Raw genomic sequence first — 9,928 nt, 5'->3', positions numbered from 1 at the left:
CTTCACCATGGAGCCAAAGTTCCCACTCCTCCAGTTAAAGGGTTGGAAATACTAAAGCAACTGTAAGACTTCTCTGTTGCTAAGAGGAAAACCTGCCTATAAAACTTTAGACAGGTTCCCTTTCAACTAGAAAACAGTAAATCATTATGAAAGGAAGTTTGTGAAGAAGTCGCTGCTCAAATAAGGTTTCCAACTCTGTCCAGGAATGGGCAGGCATCTTGGACTATTTTAACTGCACAAAGTCCTTGAGTTCCACCAGAAACTCAGCAGCCTGAATCCAGCGGCAAGTGGACCTGCCTTCAGCCAAAATGTGGTGACAGGTCCAGGACGCTGTGCCCAAGGCCTGCTCTGTTTGGCGGTTCTTTTTATAGCCTGCTAATCCAAAAAGGGTGCCAAGGAGGGAACGCCCCAAGGACACCAATCCTAGTAAAAGATGGTGTTGGATTCAAGCCAGAGGCAGCTTCGAAAATCCCAGACACTCGTGACATCGCCCTTCCCCGTAATGACCTTTCGTCACAGAGTTGCTCCACCTTCTTGTGGATCTCAGCTTCAAAATTCATGCCAGGCAGGTTGCAAACCAAAGGCCTATGAAAGGCCAATCAGGTCACCAAAGCAGGAAAAGGGAAGAACGCTTAGAGGTAAAGACAGACATAAACGTGTTTTGTGTTTTTTCAAAAGGCTGAAAAGCTACAGATGCATTCATGTGTGTGCCTTCATGAAAAGGATGGTCTCTTTGGTCACGTTCCCCTCCACCAATAAACACACTTGCTCAGAGCAAACAGCCAAGACCGTATGGAAAAGTAATCAATGGAATTCCCTCTGACGCTTCATGTCGCTGGCTAAAATCATCACAAGTAATTAAAATAGCAAGATAAAATGATAGTATATTTATCTTTCACAAACAGCCATGTTTAATTCAGAAACGTGGGATGTATAAAGTTAATGGAGTATAAAGCATTTCTAAAATAAGTAAAAACCAAACAAGAAAAATGTGATGATTCATCCCAAGGTTAATCTCCTTTCTACTGTGGTCAAGCACTCACAACACAGACTTCGCCATGGCAGTGGCGCCTGAGGTTCAGTGGCATTCGCCACATTCTCACTACCAGGCAGCCGTGCCCACCCTCCATCTGCAGACTCGTTTCATCTCCGCTATGGAAACTTGGTGCCCACTGCAAAGTCAATCTCCTTAATGAGAAGTTGTGAAAACTCTTCCCCAAAACCATTTAAGGTACAAGAAAATTACAGTCACCCTCAGGAGGACCTTTACATGCCACTGAAATGCAAAAGCAATCAGTGAGAACCTCCGCTGTGTTGAGATCTGAAGACATTTCCAAACAAGATCTCCTAAATAATGAAGCAGCTTTGGGCATACTACAGCACATTATGTAATAGAAACTGGAATTCTCCCAATCTTTCCATTCTGAATGGAAAAGACATTCCTTTCCTTACCCACACTGAGTGTCAAAGCCCAGGGTCTTTCACAGCTGACATGACAGTGAAACATTCTGTAACATAAAAACAGTTTTGAGGAAATTGCCCAGCTAACATCCTCCACATTGAGGCCCCAGTGTAAGGCAGCTCTCTTGGTTCCACAAATGGATTACTTAGAGTCTCATGAAAAGCAAATAAAATGTCTCCAGTTGGCAATGTTTTCCAAATTAACTTAAAACCATTTACAGAACAAATTATAAAAAAAAAACATGAAAAATTCATTTCCATACTTAATACCCACAGTACAGTAGTTAGCTTTTAATTTATTTTATCATTATTCCTGATGTTTCTCAGAATCAGAGAAATGATTCACCTGAATCCGGAAAATTAATTTCTCCCTAGAAATTCTACGATGCTGATGGTGATGGACAAATCACTGCAAAAATCTTTGTTTTTACACATGTGACTTTTTCATATATTTTCACTCATAACCAAGACTTTCAGAAAATTAAAAGAGGCTCAAAACTATTTGACACACTCAATGGGCTTCCGTGGAAGCCGTGAATGCGCTCAAACTCACAGCTGAGACACACTTGACTGGGTCAAAGAAAACAGGAACAGTTCCATCAGTATCACCAGTAATGTCATCCATCCCTGCTCACAGCTGAAAAATGAAGATTGTAGTTTTCTCAAAACACCTGGTATTCTACTCTGGAATGTATAATATAGATGTTGGCTACTGAGATATCATTCTTAGCGGTGAGTCAACAGCAAATCCCAACAAATTAAATTCTTCTGATTACTATAGAAGCGTCTTTGTTATTAACTTGTTATAGCTAGAAAACAAGTAAGAAAATGGCAGCAAACCTCTGTTTCATACCCAACAAAAATATCCTGGAACACAAATACATACTTGACAGCACACGATTGATTTTAGAAATGAATAAACTGTAAAAGAGCCCCTCACATGAAAGAGGTGCCTTCTCTATACTTTCCTCAGGACTTGCAATTTCTCTAATAAAAATAACTTAAATCAGAAATCTTGCGTAGGACAGTAACAAAAATGCAGATCCATATCCGCAGGATAATAGGCCCTGACTCTTTTCTCCCCTTAATTGTATGATCACAAAGTTGTTTTTAGACCTTCTTTTTCTCTCTCATGTTTCCCTAAAAGTCATGCAAAACACTTCCTCACAACCACCAGCCACACACGCCTGTCCTGCCATGAGAAATTACAAGGGATGCATCTCCCACTTCAGAATACTCACATCATGTTTTATTCACGGAGGCCTTAAAGGGTTTAAGAACATAACGTCTAGCCAATTCCTACCCTGATCACAAAGAAAGGCCTTAACTGCAAATAGACTCCAAATATGTTTCACTCTAGTCAGTGATAATGGTGTTTTTTCCTTAATAAATAAGTATAACTAGCAAAAGAAACAAATTTGAAACCAACAAATTCAACTTTATAAGACAACCAGTTTCCCTTAAAAATCCAAGACAACAATCATCTATTAATAAATTGATTTTCATTGTCAAATAAAAACAGATATCTGGGCTCAGCTCATAACTCACTACAGAACTAAATATCCTATATTCACATCTTACAGTTAGTTAATATGCAATCTTGCACTAAAAACAACCCACAAAATAAAAATGTACAAAATGTCTAAATCAGGTAATAATCACATTTCTCAATTTTGCCATTGATATGAAACCTATCATATCAAACCAGAAGAACGAAATGTATTTACCTGTATTCCTGTCTGGTAAGATACAGCAATGCTTCTGCAGAATGCCAGGCAAAACCTGTTTTAAAACAAATAAAATACATTTGGTTATCACTCAGATAGAGAAAGGCATCTCATTAACTGTTGCTGTTTTTTCTAATAAGGTCATTCAATGTTGCACAAAGTCAGCGTGTCCAGAAAGGCCTAACAAATTAAACAGTACGGGAAAATCTGATGACATATATTTTTCATTGAAAAGGGTAATCAGGTGAGTGTGATGCTCACCAATGCCGCGGCTGGAACGTTAATGCAGGCTGGTTTAATGTACGCTCCTAATGGGCCCTCCGGGGATCCTGAAAGCTGCACTCAGGGGACTCCTACAATAAGGCAAATGGGCCCACCAATTTTTGTGATGGCTTTTAAAATATTCGGTGCAATTAGAGCCTGGAAATGGAGGGCTGCTGGAACATTATGTTGGGTCTTCTAGAATCTGAGCCCGCATGCTTCCATCAAGGGTGAGTCACATAGGAAAATGTGAAAGTAAGGGCTGTATTTACATTCATACTTCAGTAGTGAAAGGTGAAGAAAATATCTTATTTGGGAAGTGAAGGAGAGGTGAAAATAACAGAGAATGGCTTTCCCAAGATTCAGCAACATAAAGCAAATTGCAAAGCACAGACTTGAGTAACGTGCAGCCGAAGAGACGTCCACGGGAAATGTATGATTATGTTTCTAAATCCAATTACAGGAAAAGCTAAACTTTCATCCTAAATACTCTACATGATGAAGCTGCAGCCGTTCCTCAGCCCTCCATGAAGACAGCTATCTACACGCAAGCCTCTGCTTATTACCTGTTCCAGGGCAAGTTACTCAGGAGAGAGGGCGGACAGATGGTATTGTAAAGAAGCACCAATCTTAATGTCTGCCCTGGATCAACTTACAGTCTGGCTGAATATACAGCAGGCTCTCATAAATGCAATGGATGAAAGCACAAGGGATGGTCTAGAAAAACCATCCCCTTCTCCTCCATCCCCCTGACAATTCTATGTTGAAAAAAGAACAATTCTCTCAAACAGAATCACTCGCAAACAAGATAGAATTGCCAATTTTCAACTCTGTGCAAATTAACAGAGACAGAAAATAAAATAAAACAATAATCAGTTTTAGTTCCTAGCAAATACTATACAAAATGTGGAATTCAAAGTTCAGAAACATGCTTCTCATTTACCCAGAGCTGACTGCAGCTGAGGCAGAGAATAAAGCCCGGTGAGGCTATGGGGCACTGAGGTGCTAACCCTTGTGACAGCCACCGGCCAGGTGCCCACCCCGTGCCAGTGGAGGCTGTCAGTGTTTTTCATCAGTGGGTCTGAAGCTGTGGGTCATTTCTGACACTCGGCTTCCCTCATTAGCTCCCAGCCCCCACGCCCAACAACGCAAGAGCATACACACACACTCGAAGTCCTGGGGTTGGATGCCTTCAAGAGCTCTGTGCAAATCTGCCTCTGTCTCATTCCACGGCCACAGCCTCTCACTCGCCTTTTCCAGCACTTTCCAAAGGGCCTCAGGGATGAAGGCCAGGCCTCGGAACCTGCCCACTCGGGAGGCATTCAGTGGCCCACTAAGTCTGAAAAGGCCGTCCCTCCACACCCCACGTGGAGATCGGAGACACGTGTCCACAGGGACGAACTGCCATGTCCTGTCTTAAACTCAGGTGCCCACAGAATACTTTTCTGTGCTGACTCCCCATCAACGGCCAGAGGGAAAACGCTGACCTAGTCAGCTGCAAACGCCACTTAAGGGATCTCTCCCTGCACAACCTCCTCCTGGCTGAAATCACGAGCTGCTGCTGTGGAGTGCTGCGCCTAAGGAGAGGCTGTCCACGGGGGAGCCCCACACACGTCCACTGCAGAGCCTGGCAGGTGAGCCCCATGCACGTCCACGGTGTAACCCAGCAGGTGAGCCCCACGCACGTCCACAGTAGAACCCGGCGGGCGATCCCACAAACACAACACCCCACCCTGTGGCTCCCACAGAGCTTTCTCTGAACCCACCAGGCAGCTCTTTTTTTGTGAGGATCCCAGATAAACCATCAGCCGTGCAGGGTGGAATCTGCTTTTGAGTTCCCTAAAGGCAGGCAGTCAGCATTTGAAAATGGTGCTTGTATCTAATGCTGACAATGCCCTCCTCGCCACAGCCACGGGCAGGACGGCGCATTAAATCCAGACCAGCTGCGGCCTCTGCAAGGCCCAGCACAGGCTGCTTCCCCCACGGGCTCTGGCTCAAGGGAGCAGGAAGGCAGGAACATAATGGGGTTATTTCTTCCTCCCTGAAGGGTTTACAGAGGGCCGCAGAGGACAATGAAATTATACTTCTTGCCCAAAGGCACTTTTAAAAGTTCAATTCCATACAACCTGCTTGTTCTATGGCAGCATTTAGCAGCTGAGAAAGAGCGGGAGGCGTGAGCTCTGCCTGCCACGTGGCCAGGGTTACAAAATACACTCAGCGCTCACCCTGAGGCGTCTGTCCACACTGGCCCAGCTGTGAGCACTGACAGGCATTCCTGAAACACTGATTTCTAATCCCTCTGTGGCACCAGCCTGAGCGGGGTCCTCCTCATCTGAGGAAAGCAGAATCAGAGGGTGTGGAGAGGGGGCACCTCGAGTCAGGGGACGCGCATGATGGAATTTTTTTTTTAAGACAGAGTCTTGCTCTGTTGCCCAGGCTGGAGTGCAATGGCACTATCTCAGCTAACTGCAACCTCTGCCTCCCGGGTTCAAGTGATTCCCCTACTTCAGCCTCCCAAGTAGTTGGGACTACAAGTGCCCGACACCACACTGGCTAATTTTTATATTTTTAGTAGAGACAGGTTTCACCATGTTGGCTAGGCTGGTCTCGAACTCCTGACTTCAAGCAATCCACCGGCCTCGGCCTCTCAAAGTGCTGGGATTACAGGTGTGAGCCACCGAGCTCAGCCAGTGATATAATTTTAAACAACGAACATCAGTTAAAACCAGGTTGCACTGTCCACACACCACATGCTCACAGTGCCGGTGGCCTCGTCACACATTGCGGATGTCACACACTCAACTGATTTTCACATGAAGAAACTTGACCCCAGCCAGGATCCGGACACCACACCAGCATCCCCTCTCTCCGCTCAGGGCCTGGACCACATCTATCCCCTGCGTCCAGAGGCCCAGGCCCAGCCACGCGTCTTCCTCACCCTCCCTGACTCCTTCTGTGAGGCTCCATCCCCCAGGGGAACACAGGATCACTGACGGTGTGGCGTCCGAGCTGGGGAAATGCTCCGGCGGAACGCATAGGTCTCCTGTGGCTGCTGACAAGCACCATGAACCAGGCGACTTAAAACAACAGAAATGCGCCAGTTCAGCTTCCCCCAACACTGTTTCCAAATATGGTCGTGTCCAGAGAGCTGGCCTCCATCACAAACTTATGGGAGACACAATTCAGCCATAACATCTGGCGAAACGTGAGCCAGGGATGTGGGCAGGAGAGCACACCGTCCTCCCTGGCCATGGGCTGTCACTGCCACATGCTGTCATCACCATGGGCTGTCACTACCACATGCTGTCATTGCCACGTGCTGTCATCACCACATGCTGTCATTGCCACATGCTGTCATTTCCATGTGCTGTCATCACCACATGCTGTCATTGCCATGTGCTGTCATCACCACATGCTGTCATTGCCATGTGCTGTCATTGCCACGTGTTGTCACCACCATGTGCTGTCATCATTGTCATGTGCTGTCACTACGACATGCTGTCACTGCCACTTGCTGTCACCGCTATGGGCTGTCATTGCCATGTGCTGTCATCATCACCACATGCTGTCATCACCACGTGCTGTCATCGCCACGTGTTGTCACCATGTGCTGTCATCATTGCCACGTGCTGTCACTGCCACATGTTGTCACCGCCACGTGCTGTCACCGCCACGTGCTGTCACCGCCATGGGCTGTCATCACCACATGCTGTCATCACCATGCACTGTCATTGCCACATGCTGTCACCGCCATGGGCTGTCATCACCACGTGCTGTCACTGCCATGGGCTGTCATCGCCACATGCTGTCACCGCCATGGGCTGTCATCACCACATGCTGTCATCACCATGTACTGTCATTGCCATGTGCTGTCACCGCCACATGTTGTCACTGCCATGGGCTGTCATCGCCACGTGCTGTCACCGCCATTGGCTGTCATCACCATGCGCTGTCATCACCATGCACTGTCATCATCACGTGCTGTCATCACCACGTGTTGTCACCACATGCTGTCATCACCATGCACTGTCATTGCCACGGGCTGTCAGTCATTGAGGCTGTTTCTGCTAGCTCTCCCTCTCCACTGGTCAAACAGTTCCAAATTCCGGTCCAAACCGTCCTGTGCAACTTTATTCAACATATGCTTCCGTACTGCTCTCCCCTGAACACCCACCCAGCATTTCCTGAGCCCTGGAAACGCACGTCTCACTGTGATGATTTAACTTTCCACTCCTCTCTGGATGTCCTGCCTGCACCCCCACCTCTGCCCTCACATTCAAGGGGCCATCCTCTCTACAAACTCAGATGTGTTTCCACACTTTCTTTGTTTCTTAGGAGATAAACACTTTACTTTTATTAATAAAGAGATTCACAGTTAACTTTCTTTGGAAGAAATTCAGATAATATAAAAATAGATGGATTTGTGCAGTGGATGACTCCACTGCTGTTTAGGCCTTTGAACCTACTTTTTGCTCGATACAGGGCCTTGCTCCGCTGCCCAGGCTGGAGAGCAATGGTATGATCCTAGCTCACTGCAGCCTCAACCTCCTGGGCTCAGTTCAAGCAGTCCTCCCACATCTGCCTCCGGAGTAGCTGTGACTGCAGGCACACACCACCATGCCCAGCTAATTGAAAAAATAAATTTAAAGAGATGGGGTCTTGCTAGGTTGCCCAGGCTGGTCTCAAACTCCTGGCCTCAAGTGATCCTCCTGCCTCAGCCTCCTAAAGTGCTAGGACTTCAGACATGAGCCACTACACCCAACTTACACCTACTTGTCTTTTTAAACTATGTATACATATAGTTTTGACAATAAAATCTCATATCCTTCCACTTTGGGAAATTCAGAATATTTCTTCTCTGTTCTCTTCTCCTGGAACTTCTAGTATTCAGCTGTCGGACCAAAGGAGCCTATTTTCTTTTAATGTCTCACTTGTTTTCTGTTTCCTGTGTCTTTGTTCTACTTCCAGGAAAATCCTCTTGACTTCATTTTCTAGTCCGTTAGTTGGAATCTTGGCTCCTGCCATCCTGCCGTTCACTTCCCCGGGCATTCTTTCCACGAACACTCCTTCCGGGCTGCGGCCACCTCCTGGTGATGGACTCAATACCAGCTCCCCCTCCCAGGTTACCCATAGCTTCACAAACACGGGATGAGGCATGAGCCATCCACGGGCGCTGAACTGGGGGAAATCCTGATGGGGAACAAGGTATCGTGGTTCACAACCATTCCCCACACGCTGCTTATTCACTGCAAGGGAGGAGAAGTAACAGTAATTATACGCCAGCAAGACCACCACCTCCGAGGCACAACCAAAATGAACACCAGGAGCAGGGAAGGGTTTGTGTAGCCAGAGTTTGGGAGGCAGCTCAGAGTCATTGTTCAAGCCACACTGCATGGGACCCTCAGGCCCTTTAAGGACAAAGTGTTCGGGGCCATCGTGAAGGTTTTTGAGCAGAATCATGCAGTGTGACTGGAGTTTACGAGTGTCGGTGCTGCTGGTGCAAGAAACACTCTGTGAGGTGCAGGGCTCAGCCTCAAGAGAACAGAGAGCTCCACTCCATTACAGCCTTCAAAGCTGCGGCCAAAACCCGATTTTACACGGGACAGTGACCGAGGCAAAAACTCACAAGCACCAGAAAAACGAACTCGGCGAGCGCGTAGGGTGACAGCTTTGTGGGATAAAAAGCAGACGGGGGGTCCGCTTAGAGCTGGGAATGCAGGATCAGAGGGTCTCACAGGGGCGTCTGAGTGAGGACCCCAGCCTCGAGCTGCAGGGGCTGGATGCACATGGAGTCCCAAAAGCAGGCACCTGAGAATCCACGTCCATCCCTGCAGCTTCCCCAGACCCATTCCCGGCACATGACACCCCAACGTGGCACCCTAACCTCATCTCTGTGACTAGAGAAATGGGTGAGAGGAAACCAGACGCCTTGTGGGCTCTGGAAGTGTGCCCTGAGGATGAGCATCACAATAAGTGCAAAGTCCCACCCTGTCCAACGACTGCTTCCTGGGATGATGCCATGCCAGGCTTCACCCCAGCAGGAGGTTATGGCCCTGGCAGCAGTGGGCTACCAGGCAGGAACCAGGCCTGGACAGAGGCCGCCCCAGGCACTGAGACAGGGCCGGTGTGGACACACCAGCTCGACGCAGGTGCATGGCTTTGGGATGTGGGAGGAGACCCAGTACCCAGAGAAACTCACACAGCCGTGGGGGAATGAGCCAACCCTGCCACACAGGCAGCGCCCCAGCTGGGGTCAGTTTCCCTCGTCAGTGTTATAAGGAAACACCATAGAACAGAAGAGCATTACGCGTGGACCTGCCGTGCTAACTACTGGTTCACCCACAACTCCGCACGCACTCCTGCGAGCTCATGGGGTGGGAAGGGGCTGCAGGGAAGCGGCCACGGGGGCCATAGGGAGAGCACGGACCTGGAAGCGCGCACCGGGTCATGTGGGGGAGATGCCACCCTTCGCCCTCGCA

The sequence above is a fragment of the Sapajus apella genome, unplaced genomic scaffold (genome assembly GCF_009761245.1).
Source record: "Sapajus apella isolate SASKATOON/1434 unplaced genomic scaffold, GSC_monkey_1.0 scaffold223, whole genome shotgun sequence".
Classification (NCBI taxonomy): domain Eukaryota; kingdom Metazoa; phylum Chordata; class Mammalia; order Primates; family Cebidae; genus Sapajus; species Sapajus apella.
The sequence above is the reverse complement of the archived record's forward strand: the minus strand, read 5'-3'. Positions refer to the sequence as shown.